The 20,118-nt window shown below is 41.6% G+C and overlaps 1 long non-coding RNA gene across 1 annotated transcript in view; it reads left to right on the top strand.

Moving 5' to 3' along the window:
* Positions 1-17,396, top strand: part of LOC144477004 (uncharacterized) — a 139,436-nt gene extending 122,040 nt beyond the window's left edge. The window contains exons 2-3 of the long non-coding RNA XR_013495131.1: positions 14,881-15,049; positions 17,243-17,396. This is a non-coding gene — a long non-coding RNA (uncharacterized LOC144477004). The remainder of the gene's footprint in view (positions 1-14,880; positions 15,050-17,242) is intronic.
* Positions 17,397-20,118: the final 2,722 nt, after the last annotated feature.

Raw genomic sequence — 20,118 nt, forward strand, 5'->3', positions numbered from 1 at the left:
TTTTTAAGTAACTTAGCAGAAATCAAAGGTGAAAGTATCAGTTTTAAGATAGGGTAACTTAAGTTAAACAGGAATCATAACAACATTTTTAAAAATTATGAAATCCTGATCAAAAGCTCAAAGGGGAATTTCGAGATTTTCGTGGGGCATTTTCAAATGAGCATAATTTCTGTCCCTGTGGAGCTTTTTTCAATTATCTTAGCAGAAATTAAAGAGAATAGTATAAGCTTTAAGATAGGGTATCATAACTTCCAAAGAAATTGAGGTTGTCATTTTAAATAATTGAATAATGAAGTCCCTACCTCAACAAACATCACTGCGTTATGGAACGAAGACCCAAAATACTTTACCAAAGTAAATGGAACTCAGTCTATTGTTCAGAAACTAGTCTTTGGATGCAACTATCACAAATTGCATGAACTGCGTGAAATCGTCACTGAGCCAGCTTTCCAGAACAAAACGTCCAAAAGCTTAAGTACACTGAGAGAGTCAGCTGATTGCGACCGGCCACATGACGTCCATAATCAAAGATAAACACAGGTGTTACGGGCCTCATGATAGCATCCAGCTAGTCCGTGCACGCATGCTGCGTAGATTATGCGAAAGAAAAAGAGTGAAACTCTAGGCAGCAGTCTATCCTGATCAGCGAGTACCCAGAATAAAACGAAATAAATTGCAAAGTAAAATCACGTTCACTATTCCTCAAAATCACGTCCACCATGTATTAAATTCACCATCAGTTAACCGTTGCGCAACAATTTATTCCCGCATTAGATTGAAACAGCTATGGCACGCGTATCGACAACTCCCATGGAAAAATGACAAACGGATAGAAAAAGCGAAGGCGTCGTAGCGGGCCCCCGTTTCCACCCACTTATCCAGCGCTCCAATTATTACGAAACCTTTCTCGTTTCCAGTTTGAAACCATAGAGCGACCCTCGTTCTCGAAGTCATGCTTCATAAAACGGCCGGGTCTGTCGATGGTCTATCGTGCCGGGGCCCGCGTTGAATTCTCACGTGAACGACCGAGGAAAGGCCAGCGAACGAAACGGCGCCGGGGCACACACGATCGCGGATATTATCTAACCTTTAATGCGGACCGTGTGGTCGAGTTCGAGAGGGCGATCGTGGACCTAGTGGACCTAATTATGTTTGACGAGGTTTGTGCAAACCTGTTGTGATTTAAGTAGGACCCAAATGGTCCTAGAATGATGTTAAAATAAATTCCAATATTTTTGATACGTTTGGAGCTGTAAGAAAATATTCGAAATTTTTTTGGTGGAGTTCAGAACAGTTTGAGGATGTTTTCAATGGTTTTACTAGGCTTGAACACACCTGGTCAGGATTAAATAGGCCCCAAAATGGAGCCAGAACGATATTTAGTAAATTTTAGTAGTGCTGGCATGTCTGAAGCTGTGTGAAAACGTTTTGAATTGTCTCAGTGAGATTGAAACAGTTTGGGGACGTTTTCGATGGGTTCACCAGGATTGAAAATTCCTGACAAAGACTAAACAGGACCCAAAATAGGCCCAATGCAATATTTAGTCAATTCTAAGACACCTGTGACACGTTTAGAGCAGCTTGACCACGTTCTAAATTGTTTTATGAAGTCTGGAGCAGTTTAAAAGCATTGAAAATGGTTTGAACAAGTCTTAAACAATTTTTATACATTCTAAGTAGTCTGAAACATGTTTTAGTATCCTTGATTTAAAACTAATAGGTTCTAATTAGTCTCAGAAAATTTTTATTCAACTCTAAATGAGATTAACTGGTTTGAAAAAGTTTGTAAATGATCCCAGCAGTGTCTTCAGGTATGAAAAAACTTGCTATGGATTAAATAGGACCCAGATGGTCCCAGAACAATATTTAATAAATTCCAAGAGAATTATAAAGCTTAAAACAGACTTAAAAATACTTTCTAAAATGTTTCAACAAGTTTGAAGCTGTTTGACTGCATTGCGAATGGTTTGATCAGGTTTGTAGCAATTTTAACGCACGCTAAGTGTCCCTTACGTGTATTAGCTTACCTGATTTATACCTCATAGATCCCAATAAGTCCTAAATAATTTTTAATAAATCTCCAATTGAGTTCTGCTGGTTTGAAGCAGTTTGAAAGCATTGCAAATGGTTTGACCAGGTTTGCAGCAATTTTAACGCACTCTAAGTGTCTCTTATTATCCTTAATTCATACTTAATAGTTTCCAGAAGGTCTCAGAATATTTTTAATAAAACTGCAACTGTCTCTTGCTGGTTTGAAGCAGTTTGAACAAACTCCAAACTCTTCGACAATCTTTCAACACGCCTCCTCTATATTTCACAGATTCGCAATGAATTTTAGAGAATCCTTCGCTCCAATTGAGGTTAGCGAGCGGGACTATATTTCCTGAAAGGCAAATTAATTCTGGCCGGTAACAATGATGCCATTCCGCGCATACCGCGGCTTATTATTACCCGTACAATACGCAATTCACGGTAAAAACCTCTACGGCCATAAATTCATTGATTTACGCAGTGAGCAACAGCGTCTGCCAACGTGAGTTAATTAACTTTTATGACGACACGGACCGATTGCATCTCGACTTTCCAAACAGAAATACTTCTATCACCCGAAAGTCACCGCGTGCGCGGTTCTCGAAACCACGCGCGGAAAATCGTCGACCGTCGGGTGTGTCCCCTTGCCGTTTGTTCACAACGATCCGGTGGACAAGATCGAAGGAATGCTAATTAGGAACGGTCCGCTGGTAAAAAAAAAGAGACCCCCTTCAATTAGCGAGAATATATCTATTTTCATCATTGTGTAACGTCTGCCCGTTAAACTGGCCGACGGTAATTATTATTCTCCTTAGCCTAATTAGAACGCGGATTTTTATGGGAAATAAAATATCCCCGGACAATTATTCCGATGAAAAATATATTTTCGCTTCTAATCATTTTAATTAGCTGGAAACGGCGAGCGAACGCTTTCAACACTGCCTCGACGTTAATATTAACGTATGGACGGCATAAATTATTTATGAACCTGTCGTTAATGTTTCTACACAAGATTATATTGTTCTTTGACTATTCATAAAAATTTCTGGGGAAATGGAGGCAATATGGAATTTTTAGGACGGAATAAACCTAAGCGTAAGGTAAATTCCAGCTCTCGAAATTCTCAGAAAATGGACTTCCACTATTTCAACCATAACTCCGCTCCTAATCGATTTTACGGAGTCAAAAAATTCTTGCTGACTCTTTATACTATGACCTTTCAAACGAGTACGCATTTTTCGAAAAAGCTCCCCTGGTTCCCGAAAAAAAAATTCGCGAATGTAGGCTGAGCTGCTCCAGACTCGGCGAAAACGTGGTCAATTTAAGAAAACTCTTCTGCAGGTTAATTTAAGGGAAACTGTTAATTACACTCGGCCTTTCCACCATTAGCTCGGTCGATTAGAGTTTCGAATCGACGTCCGTTTCCCGTGCTCCAATTCCGAGGCGATTTCCTGACTGACTAATCGCGGAGCGATTTCTTCCGTCTGGCCGGACGTCTGTCTGTCGCAAGCATTAACTCGGATGACTCAGTGGAAATATTGACCGAGCGGACTGAAGAGAGAAGGAGGAGGCTTGGATCGCTCGTCTCGAGGACGATCCGTGATCTTGCCCGATCGAGGACGAGCAGCCAGGTGCAGTGATCTTCGGTGACGCAACCGGCTCTTGGAGCGATCCGCCGCTGGAGAACTGCAGGAGAACTGCTTCTCTGGACGATGATGCAACTTTTATTAACCTAGGCCACGGCTCAGAGAAGAGAGAGAGAGAGAGAGAGAGAGAGAGACGCCGTGAACTTGAGACGCTCAAGGGAATCTTCTATTCGCTCGTCCGGCGCTATTATCGAGTTGTCTCCTGCGCCGGCGCGATTCAATTAAACCGCGCCGTAAATGGATTCTGCCGCTGTCCGGCGGAGAAGCGCTTTTATAGTGATTCCGGTGCGCGACGCTCGTTAAGGTCTAATGAGAAGATGAGCGATGTCCTAGCGTCCGTTATGGCAGCACTGCTTTTTTTTCGGTGACCATTTTCTAGGCGGAGTATATTGTGTGCAAAAAGCGATAGGAAATTCTTGTTCGATTGTTAGTTAGAATGTGAGGCAGGTATCGCAATTATTTTTTTAAGGGCTGGATGGTAGTACGGGATTTGTGATTAGTTGATAGGAATGTTGTTAAAAATCGTCTGAGTTTTATTTTTTTAAAGGGGTGATTGAATACCATGAAACTGGGAGATGTTGAGAGTGATTCAAAATGGTCGGATTCAACTGGAGAGAAATTGTAGTAAAGAAGGACTTTTTTTTATGCGGCGTAGCTTAAATTAAAGGTGGCAATGTCTGCTTTGAGTTAGGGTAGTTTAAAATAAAAAATAATTATCAGGTGTTTTCTAAAGAATTAAAAAATCCTGATGAGGAGCTCAAAGGGGAATTTCGAGATTTTTAAGGATCATTTTCAAATCATTATAAATTCTGTACCTGTGGAGCATTCTCCAAGTAACTTAGAAGAAATTAAAGAGGAAAGTATAAGCTTTAAGATAGGGTAACTTAAGTTAAAAAAGAATCACAAGGGGATATTTTTAAAAATTAAGAAATCTCGATCAGAAGCTCAAAGGAATGTTTCGAGATTTTCGAGGGTCATTTTCAAATGAGTATAAATAGTGTCCCTGTGGAGCTTTTATAAAGTAACTTAGCACAAATTAAAGAGAAAAGTATAAGCTTTTAAATAGGGTACCTTAGATTAAATGAAAATTGCGTCAACGTTTAGGAAAATTAAAAGAAGACGACCCTTAATTTGAAGAAAAATACCTCGGTTTTAATAGGATATTTCAAAATGGATTTAAACCATGTATGAGTACAGTATAATTGTTTCAGACATGCTCAAACCATTTCCAATTCATTGAAACTTCTTCAAACGCTGTAAAAAAAATTCAGACATTTTTACATCTATTTTACCTATATTTTAAAAATCAGCAAAATTGTAAAATAAAAAAAAAATTCTTCAGGAGACCACGCTGGATTTACTGTGCACAGATTTCCTTGCGCAACGATTTCCTTAGTACTGCCGGAGGAAATAAAAATTTACCACGCAATTACAAACAGTTCTCTTGCTCAATTAGCGTAGCAGAGGAACCACTGTCGCCGGATTATCTGCGATTCGCAAGCGCTTTTTGTAAGCCGTGCGAAATCATTTAGCATCAGTTGTTAAGATGCAACAGCGATCAGACGGACGAACGGGCGAGAATTACAATTGAATGGGCCTTGTGTTACGCGATAAAGGTGTGAATTACCCCCGATAAAACGTACTCCCACGTCTAATGCGATTCCAATTAACTGGACCCCGCTCCGCAATCGGTCCGGGAACACCGGTAGTCGTTGTATCCCTGCGGCTTTTTAATTGCGCGTCGGCGCGTGGGATGCGTCGCCTCGGTGACGCAAGGGGAGAAAACCGACTCTATAATAATTCCAGCGTGCCGAGTTTTCCAGGCCGGGGGCCGCACAACATCCGGCGCGCTCTCCGTCCGCTTTGCAAAACAATGCTCTTTTACAATACGATTCTGTACGATTTCAGACCTCTAACCTTTCGTTAATCCAGCAAACAAGAACTTTGTCGGCGATTTCCTCAGCCATTTCTCGAGATATTTCCATGAAACAAAAACCAAAATAAAGCTTAAAGTTCCATTTATCTATCATAATTTTTTCAGAATTTTAGATCAATTATTAATTATTTAAAAAAAATCATGAACAATGCTCAAAAATATGACCTTTCGATTTCGGAGCGCTTTAATAATTTTTTTTTTAATATTCATAAATTATACAGCTTTCTGTAAAAATTGTTGTTCATAAAGGGAACTTTGAGCTTCATTTTGCCTTTTATTTCATTTAAATATCTCAATTATTAACGGAGATAATAAATACTAAAGTTTCGGTTTCTATAGTGTTTTTAAATGTCGAGACAAAGGGGGAAGTATGCTGTTTAAAAAAATTTAATAATGCCAAAGGGTCAGATTGGTCACGGCTGCCTTGGCAAGGCACTTCACCGCTCGCGAATCATCAAAAGTAATGGCGGAATGTTACGCATCGGATAGTGAAAGTTAAACAGCACTGTGTCGATAGCCCGTACGTGTGTATGTCCGGCGAGCACGGCCGCTAATGATCCGCGGTAACTGTAACACAATTCGCCTGTTACGCAATTATTTACAAGGTAGATTTAACACGGCCGTGTCGGATTTACGAGGATTATCGTCTAACATGAAGCGGCGTTGTGTCGCCGTAAATCATTGTGTCGAGAGCCGGTGCTACGGCCGATTTCGAAGTCGACTGTTTTCCATTTTAACGGCACCGTAGCGAAATCAAAACCGTTTACGAAATAATCGGAAGAAACTGTTACCGAATATCTCCTTTACCTAACGCAATATATAATTAATATACCTTAAATATTGACAATAAAAAATGCTGGAAATCTTTACACAGGTAGACGCCTCAGACGATACCAAACAATTTTTCCCTTTGCAAAAATGTGATACGAGGTGTGGTTCACGAGTTATCAAGGATAAACGTGGACCAATCAGGGCGCTAGGGCGGCAGACGCCACGCCCTCGCGACCGCATTGGACCACGATTTTTCCTCGATATCTCGTTAATTAAACGTCGTAGAACATTTCTTCAAAGGAAAAACTTTCTCGAAATGACGTCACGAATTGCTTCGTTGAGGCAATTATACAATTTTCGCAACACCGAGTATATTATACGATGGAAACGTAAATGGTAATTATGTAGGAACGTGAAACGAAGGAGATCTGATTTGGCGAGTTGCGAATATCATTTCTGCTATCTGGAACGGCTATCAGCAACTCGCACCTGCTAGATCGCCGCTCGAAAAGTGTAATTACCGCCGCGGACAGGCTGTGACAAATATTTCAGATACATAAATATCACGTGCCGTTACTAAAATATTAGCCGGCGGAAAAAAAGTGTTTCAAGTGCAGATAATTAACTCGTCGCCGGCATTAAACTCCGCGGCGCTTGCACAAGCGGCTGAGTATTGCAGACGGAGCTGGTAGTTAAAATAATTGTGACCGCGTGGAATGCTATGCAAAACAAATGGCATTCCTCGAATCTATTACCGACTGTGCAGCCGGCACCTAACAGACAGGGGCCTGATTTCCTCAATTTTATCGCCCATTTGGTAATGCTCACGCGAACCCATCGTAAAGCGGCTGTTTTCAATTACCCCGGACTGTCGCAACCTCGCTATTGTTTCTGTCATAGTGACCGGGATATAGTGACAACTTTCTCCAAAAAGTTGGAGAAATTAACAAATTTTTACAATTTTTATTTTAATCTCTATTTTCGAAGTTATTGAATTTGTTTGTCAAAAATGCAAAATCAAAATAAGACGTCAGTGATCAAAATATTAAGCATTGCTTTTGGATAATTTTTTGCGAATAGGAAAACGTTTCGAAAATTATATTTTGGCCTAATATGAGTAGTGTAATCAACCATTTTTCTTACATTAATTTATAGAAGAGGTTTTGGCCGATTCTGAACCAGCTCGTCCCTCGAGACTAGATTCGCGAATTCTTTTCTCGGGAACCAACAGAGCTTTTTTGGAAAATGAATTTTAAAGGGCATAGTATAGAGAGTCAGTCAGAATTTTGTCAATTCGCGAAATTAATTAAGTGCGGAGTTATGCTTGATATAGTGGAAGTCGATTTTCTGAGAATTTCGTGAGGTAGAACCTAGCTTAATCTTGGGTTTATTTTATCCTAAAAAATCCGCCATCTTGTCTGAAATGTCAATAAATTATGAAAGAATAAGGTAGTATTGTGTGTATAAAAATTAATGAAAAATTATAAATAATTCGTAACGAATACATAAGTCAATGACAGCATCAAATAAACTCGATTTAATTAAAATCCACAATAATAATTACAGCTTTGTGATATAATTCACCTAACATTTGTTAATTCAACCTGACTTTTTCGTGAATAATGTTGCGATTGTTTATCAGGTTCTACAACATTTCGCTCGCTTTCGACGACAGTCGGAGAACATTCTCTCCTCGGAGGCCCTTAAATCGTTTCGTATTGCGCCACTTTGGTTCTGCGATTACCATATTGGATCTGTTATTGCGGTCCGTGCAGCGGGTCGGTATAGTTATTCGTGGGGATCGGTTCGGTTATTCATTACGCCGCGACGCCGTAAGCAGGAATTCCCGAAGCTCGGACGCGACCGCAGACTGACTTCAGAGAATCGAGAGAGGCACCTTTGCCAGGGCTAGAGATTAAAACTTTCCTTTCCGAGCCGCATCGAGGCTAGACCGGCTGACCACGGTGCATTTTTCCACGCAATTATGCTACGGCGAGTGTCAAGAACGTCTCGACACTGTTCAGAGTTGTTAGTTCAAGAACTCAAGTTCATGATACTTTATTGAAGACAAGAAAGAATGATCGATTTATTATTTTTTAGAGCACTGTATATTTAACAAAAATGGCGAGAACAGTTATTAAAGAGGAAATTAAAGAAGAAAGTATAAGCTTTAAGACAGGGTAAGTTAAGTTAAAAAAGAATCATGAGGGCATTTTGAAAAATTCAGAAATCCCTATCAGAAGCTCAAAGGAGAATTTCGAGATTTTCAAGGAGCATTTTCAAATCACTGTAAATTGTGTCCTTCTGGAGCTTTTTTCAAATAACTTAGCATAAATTAAAGGGGAAGGTATAAGCTTTAAGATAGGGTAACGTAAGTTATAAAAGAATGACAAGGATATTTTAAAAAATTAAGAAATCCCGATCAGAAGCTCGAAGGGAAATTTCGAGATTTTCGACTCCATGTATTTATTTAATATATCTCAATAAAATAATTAAAAAAGTGAATGCATAGCTCCTGCACCTAGCAATTAACGTAGCCATATTTTCTTTCGCAAATACTAAAAAATAAAATAATAATGAGAGCCGTAATTACTCCTGTGACAGGAGTTAAAAGTTTTGCATTCGAGAAATAACAAGAATAGTAGTTACAGCATAGTGGAAGCGTCCCAACAGTGGACACTTAACTATAGTCTCTTATGGCATCTTGCCCCTACCCTTACGCGGGCTGCACCCATCCGAGTGCCCTCGGTCGAAGGAGCACCGCGTCCTTGGAGCGCAACAAGCATCGCGTACAAACCCGTTGATATGTCACGATAAAGTGGCGCGTAATGCTACTACTCCTAGAACGCACGCACTATGATCACGGGGAAAGCGTACGATGTCAATCGGACCGTGGGTCTTCGGTTAGGTTTGCTCTAATGCGCCGTAAAAAATCGATGCAACGCGTCGAAGGCGCTGGCGAAAAGTCTGCGGCCTCGTGCCGTGACTTACAAAGTCTGCCTGACAATGCCGGGATCGTTTTGTTACCCTTGGGTGTAAATGGCAGCGCTAACAGCGTCGCAAGAAAACCTTATTCCGCTTCCATGCGCAGCGACGACGCGCGGAACGGCCGATAAAGGCCGGACAACCGTTCGCGCCGAAAGCATTTTCACCTTGTTAACTTGGTTAATGCCATTCGACCACTGCCAGGAATATATCTTCTCCGGTCGTACGTCGATTTTATGCCGCGTGAGTTCACTGGCGGCACAAAAGACCGCCACCCGGTTTCCGAAGAAAATGGTACTTTCAGCGGCGAAGTCAAAGCGGTATTGTATTTTTACGCTACGGTGCGGAGGGCGATTAGGTTTTGTGTGTTTGGGAGGTGTGAAGGGGAAATAGGAAGCCGTAGAAATATTGATAGAATTGGAGGAGTGCGTTTTTAGGCTTGAGTTAGGCCAGGATTAAATCTGAGTTAAGTCTGAATTAGGTCTGATTTAGATCTGAGTTAGGCCTGGATTAAATCTGAGTTAAGTCTGAATTAGGTCTGAGTTTGGTCTGAGTAGGTTAGATGTGCGTAAAAATATTGGATGAATTGGAATGATTTCGGTTTTAGATCTGAGTTAGGTTTGATTTAGATCTGAGTTAAGTCTGATTTAGATCTGACTTAGGTCTGATTTAGATCTGAGTTTTCAAACTTCTGAAATATTGTAACAATTGGGAAGACTTGATTTTTAGATTTGTCTTTAATCTGAATTGGTTCTCACTTAGATCTCAATTAAGTCTGATTTAGGTCAGAATTAAATCTGACTTAGACTTTAATTAGATATAATTTAAGCTTGGGATGAGCTGTGATTAAACTACTGGAATATTGTAAGAATTGGAAGGACTTGATTTTTAGATCTGACTTAGGTCTGAATTAGGTCTCACTTAGGTCTGACTTAGGTCCGGATTAAACCTGACTTAACTGTGAATTAAATCTGACTTAAATCTGAATGAGAACTGAATTAGGTCTGGATCAGAGCTGGAAATGATATGGTTTTTAAATCAGACTTAGACCTGGATTAGACTTAATTTGGGTCTGAATTAAATGTGACTTAAATCTGACTTAAATCAGGATTAAATCAGGATTTAATCTGGATTAAATCTTAGTTACGCCTAGATCAGACTTGTAAAATTATTAGAAAAATTTGAACCGTTTGATTTTTACATCTATCTTAAGTTTGAACTTAATCTAACTTAGGCCTCATTCTGACTTAATCTAAATTAATCCCCCATTCCTGATCAATATTTCGCTCACTACAATTACACCCAATCTCTCCCAGACTATCATCTCCTCCAAAAAATATTATCGCACACCCCAATCGACCCGCCAGAGCAGAGAAAACGCAACGAGAACGGTCTTAGCTATTTGCTACCGTCCACCGCAATCTAATCACGCAAAGGTTAAGGCTGTTCGTCAGACGTCGTCTATCGCCCGTAGATCATTACGAGAGCACCCGGTCTCATCAACGAGCGTGCAATTTGTTCGGCCGTGTACCGGAGCATACGGGGTTCATCCTCACCGCCGTGCGCAGAAGAAGAAGCATTCCACCGGGGGGGGGGGGGGGGGCAACGCCGATTGTCCGTCGCGCCGCGGGAGAAAATGTTCTCTCGCGTGCTCTGCGCGAATGAAAATCTCTCGTTGAATATTCAACGAGCGCCGTAACGTTTAACGAAACGTTTGGATAGCGATCTAGCGATACACGTCGAACAAAAAGCCGACGGCACACCGTCGTGGGTTAGTTAGTCTCATCATCATCGTTTACCAAATTAACGGAGAAAATTTTTCTCGCTAGAGAGAGAGAGAGAGAGACTAGTGGACCGGCCCGATAATCGGCCGGGCGCTTTCACGAAAGCGAAATCGGATATGAAAGGGATGAGCATGGAAATTCGCGTGCCTCTCGGAATCGTTCTGAATTACGGCCAGGCGACTGGGATCGTAATTGCGCCGCGCACGGAATCGCTTAGCATTGGCGTAACAGGCCTCCGCACACACCTGTTGCCTTACACTCTGTTTGTGTCCGATCCGTTTCGTCACCGTTCGCGCAACGTAATCACCGTCGATGATAACTAATTTTCCATTCCGAAATTTCGAGCGAACCCGCCTCACTATATACACAGTTCCCCCTGCGGCGACTTCTCCGATCCGTTTAAATGTTAATAATAATCGATCAAGATGCTAACGAGCTCGCGGGAAAACTCGTTAGTCTCGCGTTGTTACCTTCCACAGTGCGTTCCGTTGGAACGCGCGTGCGAGATTGATGAAAAGTTCTACGGTGTTACAGCGCTCTGCGGCGCGCGGCATCGGCGGCTTATAAATCCGCGCGATAAAAAATGTCGACAAACCGAGAGGGGAGTATTATCTGTGCGCTTCATCGCGAAATTCGAGCTTGTACGCGCTTGCCAGGTGAACAGCGTGCCAGTTAATTTAACTTCATCAATCATAAATCACGCCCGAGATCGTAGCGGAAAAGAAAAATTAATTAATTATTTGCTTCGGTGATATACCTCGCTTATTCTGGCCGCTATCTTTATGTCTGTCAGGAGTATCGTTAGGGAGAAGTTTTTGCTGGAGATAGCAGTATTGAATGGATCTGGTTTCTGGGGTATTTCGTGGGAATTGGAGACCTAAGTTTGACCTAACCTGGAATTAGTTTAGGCATGAGTTAGACCTAGCCTGGGACACTTTTAGAATTAGACTAGTCTTTGTTAATTTATAGACACAGTAAATGATCCTTTTCTATGAAAATAGTGAACTTAATATTGACCTAACATAGACCTAGCTTAGACCCAGCCTAGACCTAACTGAGACCTAGCTAAGACCTAGCCTAGACCTAGCCTAAAACGATCCTAGAATTATCCTAGTCTTTACTATTCTACAGACACAGCAATTGATCCTTTCCTGCAAAATTACTGAACTTAATCTATACCTAACTTAGACCTAACTTAACCTAGCTTATACCTAGCCTAAATCTAGCTTAGCTCTATCGTAGACCTAGCTTGAACTTAGCCTAATACGATCCTAACATTATACTAGTCTTCAATATTTTATAGACACAGCAATTGATCCTCTTCTGACCCAATATTGAACCTAATCCAGACGTAGCCTAGATCTAGCTTAGACCTAGCTTAGACCTAGTCTAGAATATTCCTAGGACTATCCTAGTCTTAGCAAATTTTCAAACACAGCTCTTCTGACCTAATACTGAACCTAATCCAGACAGCTTAGACCTAGTTTAGACCTAGCTTAGACCTAACCTAAAATTACCCCAGGCATTTTAATTCCAATACCAAAAATACATAACAAATTTAAAAAATTAATTTTGCATATATCTTTCCAACAATCCCCTCCTTCGTCCATCAATTTTAATAACAATAATAATAAATAATAAATGCATTTTTCGACCCAACGATGCTCCTTCCATCGATAGCGGCGAACAAAAGCAGCCTTTTCGCAATATACAATTCGGTTTCACCACCGTCGGCCGAGGGTACGAAATTATGACGACTTTGATCGTCTCGAGTGTCACTTTTTGCGGCGGGAACGGCCGAAGTTAACGGCGATTCGCGCGACGGAACGACGCCGTGTAAGAAACGTAACGACGTGTTCGGACAGCGCTTTAATGCCCGCTGACAATCTGGAACAATGGCACGTTTCGTACCTGGAATTCGTTCGCCGGAGAAAAAAAAGGAACTGTGTCGACTGGTTTTCTTTTTTTTTTTTTAAAGTGAGCGCACACGCGCGACAACGCTGGAATGGCGTCGTTCTATCAATTCCAGTGATTCAGCAGCCGATATACGAACTTCATTCTTTTCCACGCCCTGACATTTATTGCCGGATTGATCTGAGAAGTGTGTAAAAATTATCTGCCATCTTACTGCTTCGAATTCTTGAGGCGAAGGTAGCTTTCGGCTGGGTCTTTATCAAGAATTTATACGCATGGACTGGGCTGCGCATGCGTCACAGGGTTTGCTGTGGAGTGGGGGTTGTCTACATGACACAGCAATGGACGTTGATTCGCTTAGAACAGCACAGTGGGAGCTGCAACTGCTCCTATAGGGTCACAGTGTCGCGTGACCTATCCCCACTCCTTTGGCTTGAAATCTAGCCTAATCTCCTGGCAACGATACTTGACACTATAGAGCAGCCATAAATCCGTCAGTGAATAAATACGTAACCTTTTCATTGTTCAAAATACATCCGTAACTGTGTAAATGTTTGATTTCATCGCAATGTTTTATTTAACATATAAATGTCCAATATTCTTGTATATATTTCAACTCCATATTTAGTAAAATTAATAGAGCAACATTATGAACAGTTTCATTTGTTTCTGTGATATGCAATTGTCGTCGCAGTGAGCTGGCAATAAAGAAGGTCCGTACTTGGTCGAGACCTTCTCATTTTCGCATGAATATGATTTAAAATGGCGCGGCAGGCGTAGCCGGCCTCGTCGAAAATGGTAACAGCGCGGCCGGCTTGATTTGTCTGATCCGTTTAATCGAAAATTTCCACCACGTTCCGCCTTTTAACTATCAGCGGGACGCAACGGGGACGATTTACGAGCATCATTATCTCGTTGAAAGCTCGAATGGTGTAACAATGGCTGCGTTCCACAATAATTGGACAGAACACTGAGATTCGAATGCGATACCTGTGTACCGGCGCGCTGGCGGGGGAGGGGCTAACAGGTTCCTCATTACCCGTGTCAAAGCTCTTGTTGCTCCCGGGTCCGGACAATGAACAATGACATCATTGTTCTAAGCAAATATTTCGCGGATAAAATTGCTGATGGAGATGTGCAGTCGATTAGATCGGGCCCGCGACACACTCCCGCGAAAATGTAATTCATTTCACCGAAATTGTACCGAAAAATTGTTGCACCAGATCTCCATCCATTGAATTCATTGAATATTTGGTCGTCGGAGACTTTCTCGAGAAGGTCTACTTTTAATAAATTATTTCATAGTGAAAACCTGATCGCCATTTCTTCCTATAATTCTTTATATATTCTACAATGTTCCTGCTTTGATTTAAAAAATATTCCAGCACTTTATCTTCATCACATTAAAAATTCTGAATTTTAATATGAAATCATACGTTAGGATGGCTTAAGCGATACTGTCCTAAAAAAGAAGATATGCAATAAATATTCTCCTAGTCAAAATCTGTTGGTCATCATTGCTCCCTATTTTTTCCTTATACTACAATGTCTCAACTTTGATTTAAGAAATATTCCAACACTCTATCTTCATCACATCGAAAGTTCTGAATTTTAATATGAAACCATACGTTACGATGGCTTAAGCGATACTGTTCTAAAAATGGCGAAATGCCATAAATATTCTCTTGGCTAAAACCTGTTGGTTATCATTACTCTATATTTTTTTAATTGTACTACAATGTCTCAGCTTTGGTTTAAAAAATATTCCAGCACTCTATCTACATTGCATCAAGAGTTCTAATTTTTTTTACAGAAATGGAAGTCACCGCTCAGCTGCGATCGCTGACTCGGCCAGCTGATCCGAGCGAATTACGAGTAGCATGGATCCGATTATTCCGAATCGGTGTGGATTTATCAGCGCTGGACGCCGATTCCCACAACAAGAAGAAAAGCCCGGCAATTATCGAGCGGGGCGCAACATAGTAATAAATACGTTTACTTTCCCGCTACGTTGCTATCTGATTTACCCGCTCGCTTATGCAACTGATCGGCACAGGGCCGTATCGAAGCCTTATTTCCTCGACTCGGTATCACGGCATATGGTAAATAGACACGACCAGCGAACAGTGCTCCGTGGGCACGCAAACACGCAGAAACTTACGGCGCGACACGTGAACACGTTCGCCGTGAACGGTGCCGTTCTTCGAGCAGCCAGCTGAAACTCAATTCCTGAAATATTTATCCTAATTTTTCCTTTAACGAACACGCCGTTCCATCGAAACAAACGCAACGCCACCGGAGCGCAAATAACTTTGTAAAATTATTAATTACTATTGTTAATAATGATTTTTGTTCTAGGAGCGTGGCAGCATCGGGTAGCGGAGACATTCCTGGTTGAAATGAGTCCAAACACGACGGTAATAGGACCACTTTTACTACATACTTTCGTTACTATATACCGGGTGATTAAAATGACTCGAGTTCTTTGAATATTCTGGTTGATTCAAGCATCCATTTTCTTGAATTCAGACATCGACAATCTCTGAACAATAAACTGTATCACTCCGACATACAAACTATCAAAAATGAACATAACATTAAAACTAATCAAATTATTTCCTCCAACCTGTAGATTACGTATTAATCGATCCTAGAACAGGTTAAACTATCCCGAATTACAACGTGTTTGGGCTTATTTTAATCAGCTAAGTCACAGCTATCACCAGATGCCAGAAATACGTGTATCAGAAGCGTTTAACTTACGAACCAGTTCTAATGTAAATTTAACCGTGCGTTACTGTATCAAATACCTCAAAGAAACGATATTGCTTCGCGCCGCTGCGCATAACGAAGGGTGCTAAAGCACAGCGTCAATCAGCCAGTTACATCACCGCGGAACGTCGATTTTGCGTAACGAACACGTGTCCGCCACCATTGAAACGTGTAATCGAACCGCGCGATGCGATCGGACCCCTGTCTCGCTTTAAGTCATCGTAAAGCATCGCACCGCCGCGGGTTCGCCGCTCCATTCATGTTAGCCGATTCCTCGCGCCGAAGAAACTGGCCACTGGATCGACGAGCGAGGACGACGTACCAGCTGGAGCCGCGGATATGATAATGAGGCGTTGTCGGCTAGCGCCATTAATTTCTGGAAAACACTGGCCGGCGATGGCTTTCGATATTACCTTAGCGAGCCGGTTGAGAAACGCGCTCCCTATGAATGCCTCGGTCTTTGATCTATCGATCGCGCGTTCTCGCGTGTCGCCCCGTGGATTTCTGCGATCCGGCGTTTCGAAATTGGGTTAATGTGCCTGAGCCTCTTATGTGCTTTATTGCAATTTGCCGATGGCGTTGCGCCTATTTCACGCTTTGTGACCACGCCTCGTAGAACCCCGTAGTGACGCGACGATGTTCCATCCATTGGGTTTGTTGTGGGCGTGACTGGAACAAAAGGGGCGGGTATGGAGTGTGGTGGATAGTTGTAGGTGTGGCTAGAAAAAATGAGGATGGCCCAGAGGGGCGTCTATGACCCCCCTCTACTTGGCCAAATGTGGGAGTGGTCAGAGCAAAAGGGGCTGGTCCAAAGGCATGTCGCTGCCCCACCACTTCACTGGTTTGTAGGCGTGGCTAGGATAAAAGGGGCTGGCGCAGAGCGTAACAGACACTTGTGGGGGTGGCTAGTGAAACAGAGGCTAGCACTGAGGCGTGTCATTGACCCACCACTTTATTGGTTTGTAGGCGTGACCAGGGCAAAAGGGGCTAGCACTACGGTGTATCGTTGCCCCACCTCTGTGTCAATTATGGGCGTGGCCAAGGCAAAGGGGCTGACTCCTCAGCAGATGCCACGTTAAATTTATCTTTTCTGCTTTAAGAAAATAGAATAACTTTTCTTCGTTTTCCAATATTATTCCTATAAAATTGCATTCATATATTTTTATTGGAAAATGTAGTTTAACGCCCTCCTTTCTGTCGTCCCCCGTGCGTTAGGCTAGTTATACAAAAGTGTGTATTTCAATCCATCGGCATCTTAGTTATTCTATTAAATATATTGTTGTGTTACGTGTGTCTTACTACCTTCATTCTTCAACTATCCACTGAATAAATCCCAACAATTTTATTATTAATTTCTAATTTATCACTAGTCTACTCTTTCTACTATCTTTATTAATTTTTAGAATTTCTTCGAGCTGTTTTTCGTTGCTGGCGCGTGATTTCAAGCAGGAATCGCCGACGGGATTCTCTGATTTATTTCGAGGCGCACATCAGACAGTCGTCTCGTTTGACTCCGCTCCGCGCCGGCCGCTGAAATAGTAGCCGCCGACTGCTGGCAGCCGGCCAGACGGAACATAGAAGCAAATGATTCAATTTCGCGGAGCAGCCCACTCATCATGTTACTGCGGAAGCAATACGGTGATGCTGCGGCGAAACGAGCCTCGTAACTTCCACAAGGCCTCCGCCAAAAATTTACTTGGAAGGCAAACGTTCGCTTACTACTTCTCTAATCAATATTTATAAAAATATATCTGAAATATCCAAAAAAATTATTTGACATATCTAATATTAATTAAGATATTTTATAAATTAAATGTTCATCCAAGTACCCTTAATATTCAAAGTTTATTCAAACTTTTCACCACCCTGACTTTACCCCTAATAATTTATTTACATAATTTTTTTATCTTTTATATTTTTCTTCCTATCTTCTTTTACATATTTCTTCAACTCAATTCCTAGCTTTGTCAATGGTTTCACCACTTCAACATCAACGAGAACAATTGAATTATTATTTCGAAATCACCCGGTACACCGGCGACTCGTGTCACAGCAGAAAGCATCGCGGAAAGGATAAGATCATAAGGCCGGAGGAGGACAATGGGGGGGGGACCGGTATTGTCCGCGAATTTTTCCAATTAACTCGGCCCCTAATTGCACAATTAATTAGAGGTTTCCTGCCCGGAGGAAGAACCCGCCAGAGTTTGGAATTTCTCCGGGAAACCAGTCGTGCCCCCTCCCCCTCCCCCCAAACACAGGACAAATGTGTCCCCGGTGTGCCGCGAACGGACCGCGCCGCTGCATATCGGTTACAGACGCTTTGACTCGTACATCAATTAACTGGTTGTTGCTCACCAGTTGTTATACGATCGGGCCGCTGCCTATCACTGCCTTCCCGGACACCTGATCGCTGCGCGGAATCTCGACGGGCCCGTCAAGCCCAAGTGCACATACGCGGGCCCATTCCCAGCTCCTTTTCACTGTTCCTTTTCCTTTTGGAATCGTTTAAGGCAGTTTTAGAGTTGTGGGTAGATGAGTGACTTTTATTACTTGTTGGTGCTATGCTAATATAGTAATACGTTAATATAGCAAGGTAGTAATGGGCCAGTACGCTAACAGAATAATATGCTAATGTACTAATACACCACTAAAGCAATATACGAACATACTAATATACTAATATACTCCTATACTAACATTAAATACTTAAAGCATCGAAAATATTAAGTATCTAAACTATCAAAAATATTCTAAATAAATATTGAAAAGGTACTATAAATAATAAATATCCGGGTCCAGCAATTTATCCACATATTCTTTAAAAAAAAAATGTTGCTAAAAAGTTGCACCGCGCACAGTCATCGGTGATTGCAAGTACAAACGGTTTAATTGATTGAATAATACAATTACAGGGGCACTGCGGGAGAGTTTCTTCGTTCGACGAGTTTCGCCTGCTGCATTTCAAATTTCGCTCTGTTTGCATTTTCGAGCGTGCGACCGGGCGAAAAGAAATTGGCGAGCCGGGGCTTTCACTTTTGCTTACCCCAGCGCGGACCACGAGGCCCGGCTAATTATCCACGGCCCTAATGATCCGGGCTCCGCAGAGTCCGGAGATCTATCGATCGGATCCGAGCCGATCCAGGATCCTGACAGCCAGTTTTACCTGTATATCTTAGAGATCTGAGGGTGTGGCCAGGCTACGAAAGATTCCTGTAGCGGTTTCCGCCGACAGATAGTATAGATCGTGTTAACGATAAGGTGTATAACGAAGCCGTCGGCGCGAAGAGGTATATAATATACATATTTTTCGATAGAGAGATCTCTGTGGAATGGATCTGAATAATGGCTCTAGCAGCGTCCAGATATCAGTTAGAACGGCGAGGAGATGAATTGGAAACAAGGCTCGATTAGATTCGATCGGAGCACTGTGATATATTAATTTATTCTTGCTTAGATTTTTGTCCTCTTGAAATATGTTGTTAAGGATGTCTTTTTGAAGAGATTTTTCCTTTGGAAAAAATTTCTATACCTAATCTAGACCTAACTTAGACCTAATCTAGACCTAACCCAGACCTAACCTGTCTCAGTGGTTCTCAGTGCAATAGATAAAAGTGGAAACCGTTCGGAGAACCACTAAAATCTTTATAAAACTCGTGTAGCAGCTGCAGATGTTCGCAGACAAACTTACTTATAAAGTTCCACCGGAACCCCTCGGAAACTTTCGCAAACCAAAGACGCGCGTTTAAAGAAGTTTTATCTGTTCGGGGTTTAACAATTGGAAACTTCGCCAGGCTGACTTATATCCCATGATCCGAATCAACTGCTGCTTCTTTCCGACCGTATAAAATGGGATTGCAGCGATTCCATAAAGTTTTACCTCGTTAACAATTTGCGACGTTTAATTAAAAAACAATGCAGGAGCAAGGAAAGATGCTAATAGTAAAAATACTGTAAAATGGTTAAAAATTGCTCTTTTTAAATAGGATAAAAGGCAGAAGGTGTATTTAATCTAGTTTCATCGACTCAGGTAGGAGAAGTTAAGAAAAACACATTCTAGCGTCGGAAAAATCGGAGAAATCATGAAAAGTCGTTAGGATAATATTAAAAAAATTGTAAAATCCTTAAAAAATATTCTTTTCGAGTATAACAAAGTGGAAACTCCGAATTTGAACCTGCTTCATCGACTCAGGCAGAAAAAGCCATAGCCGGAATACAGAATCGTCGAAAAATTGCTAAAAATTGCAAATATTCGTGGAAAATGGGGAAAAGTGAAACACAG

This window comes from Augochlora pura, chromosome 11, assembly GCF_028453695.1.
Source record: "Augochlora pura isolate Apur16 chromosome 11, APUR_v2.2.1, whole genome shotgun sequence".
NCBI classification, from domain to species: Eukaryota; Metazoa; Arthropoda; class Insecta; order Hymenoptera; family Halictidae; genus Augochlora; species Augochlora pura.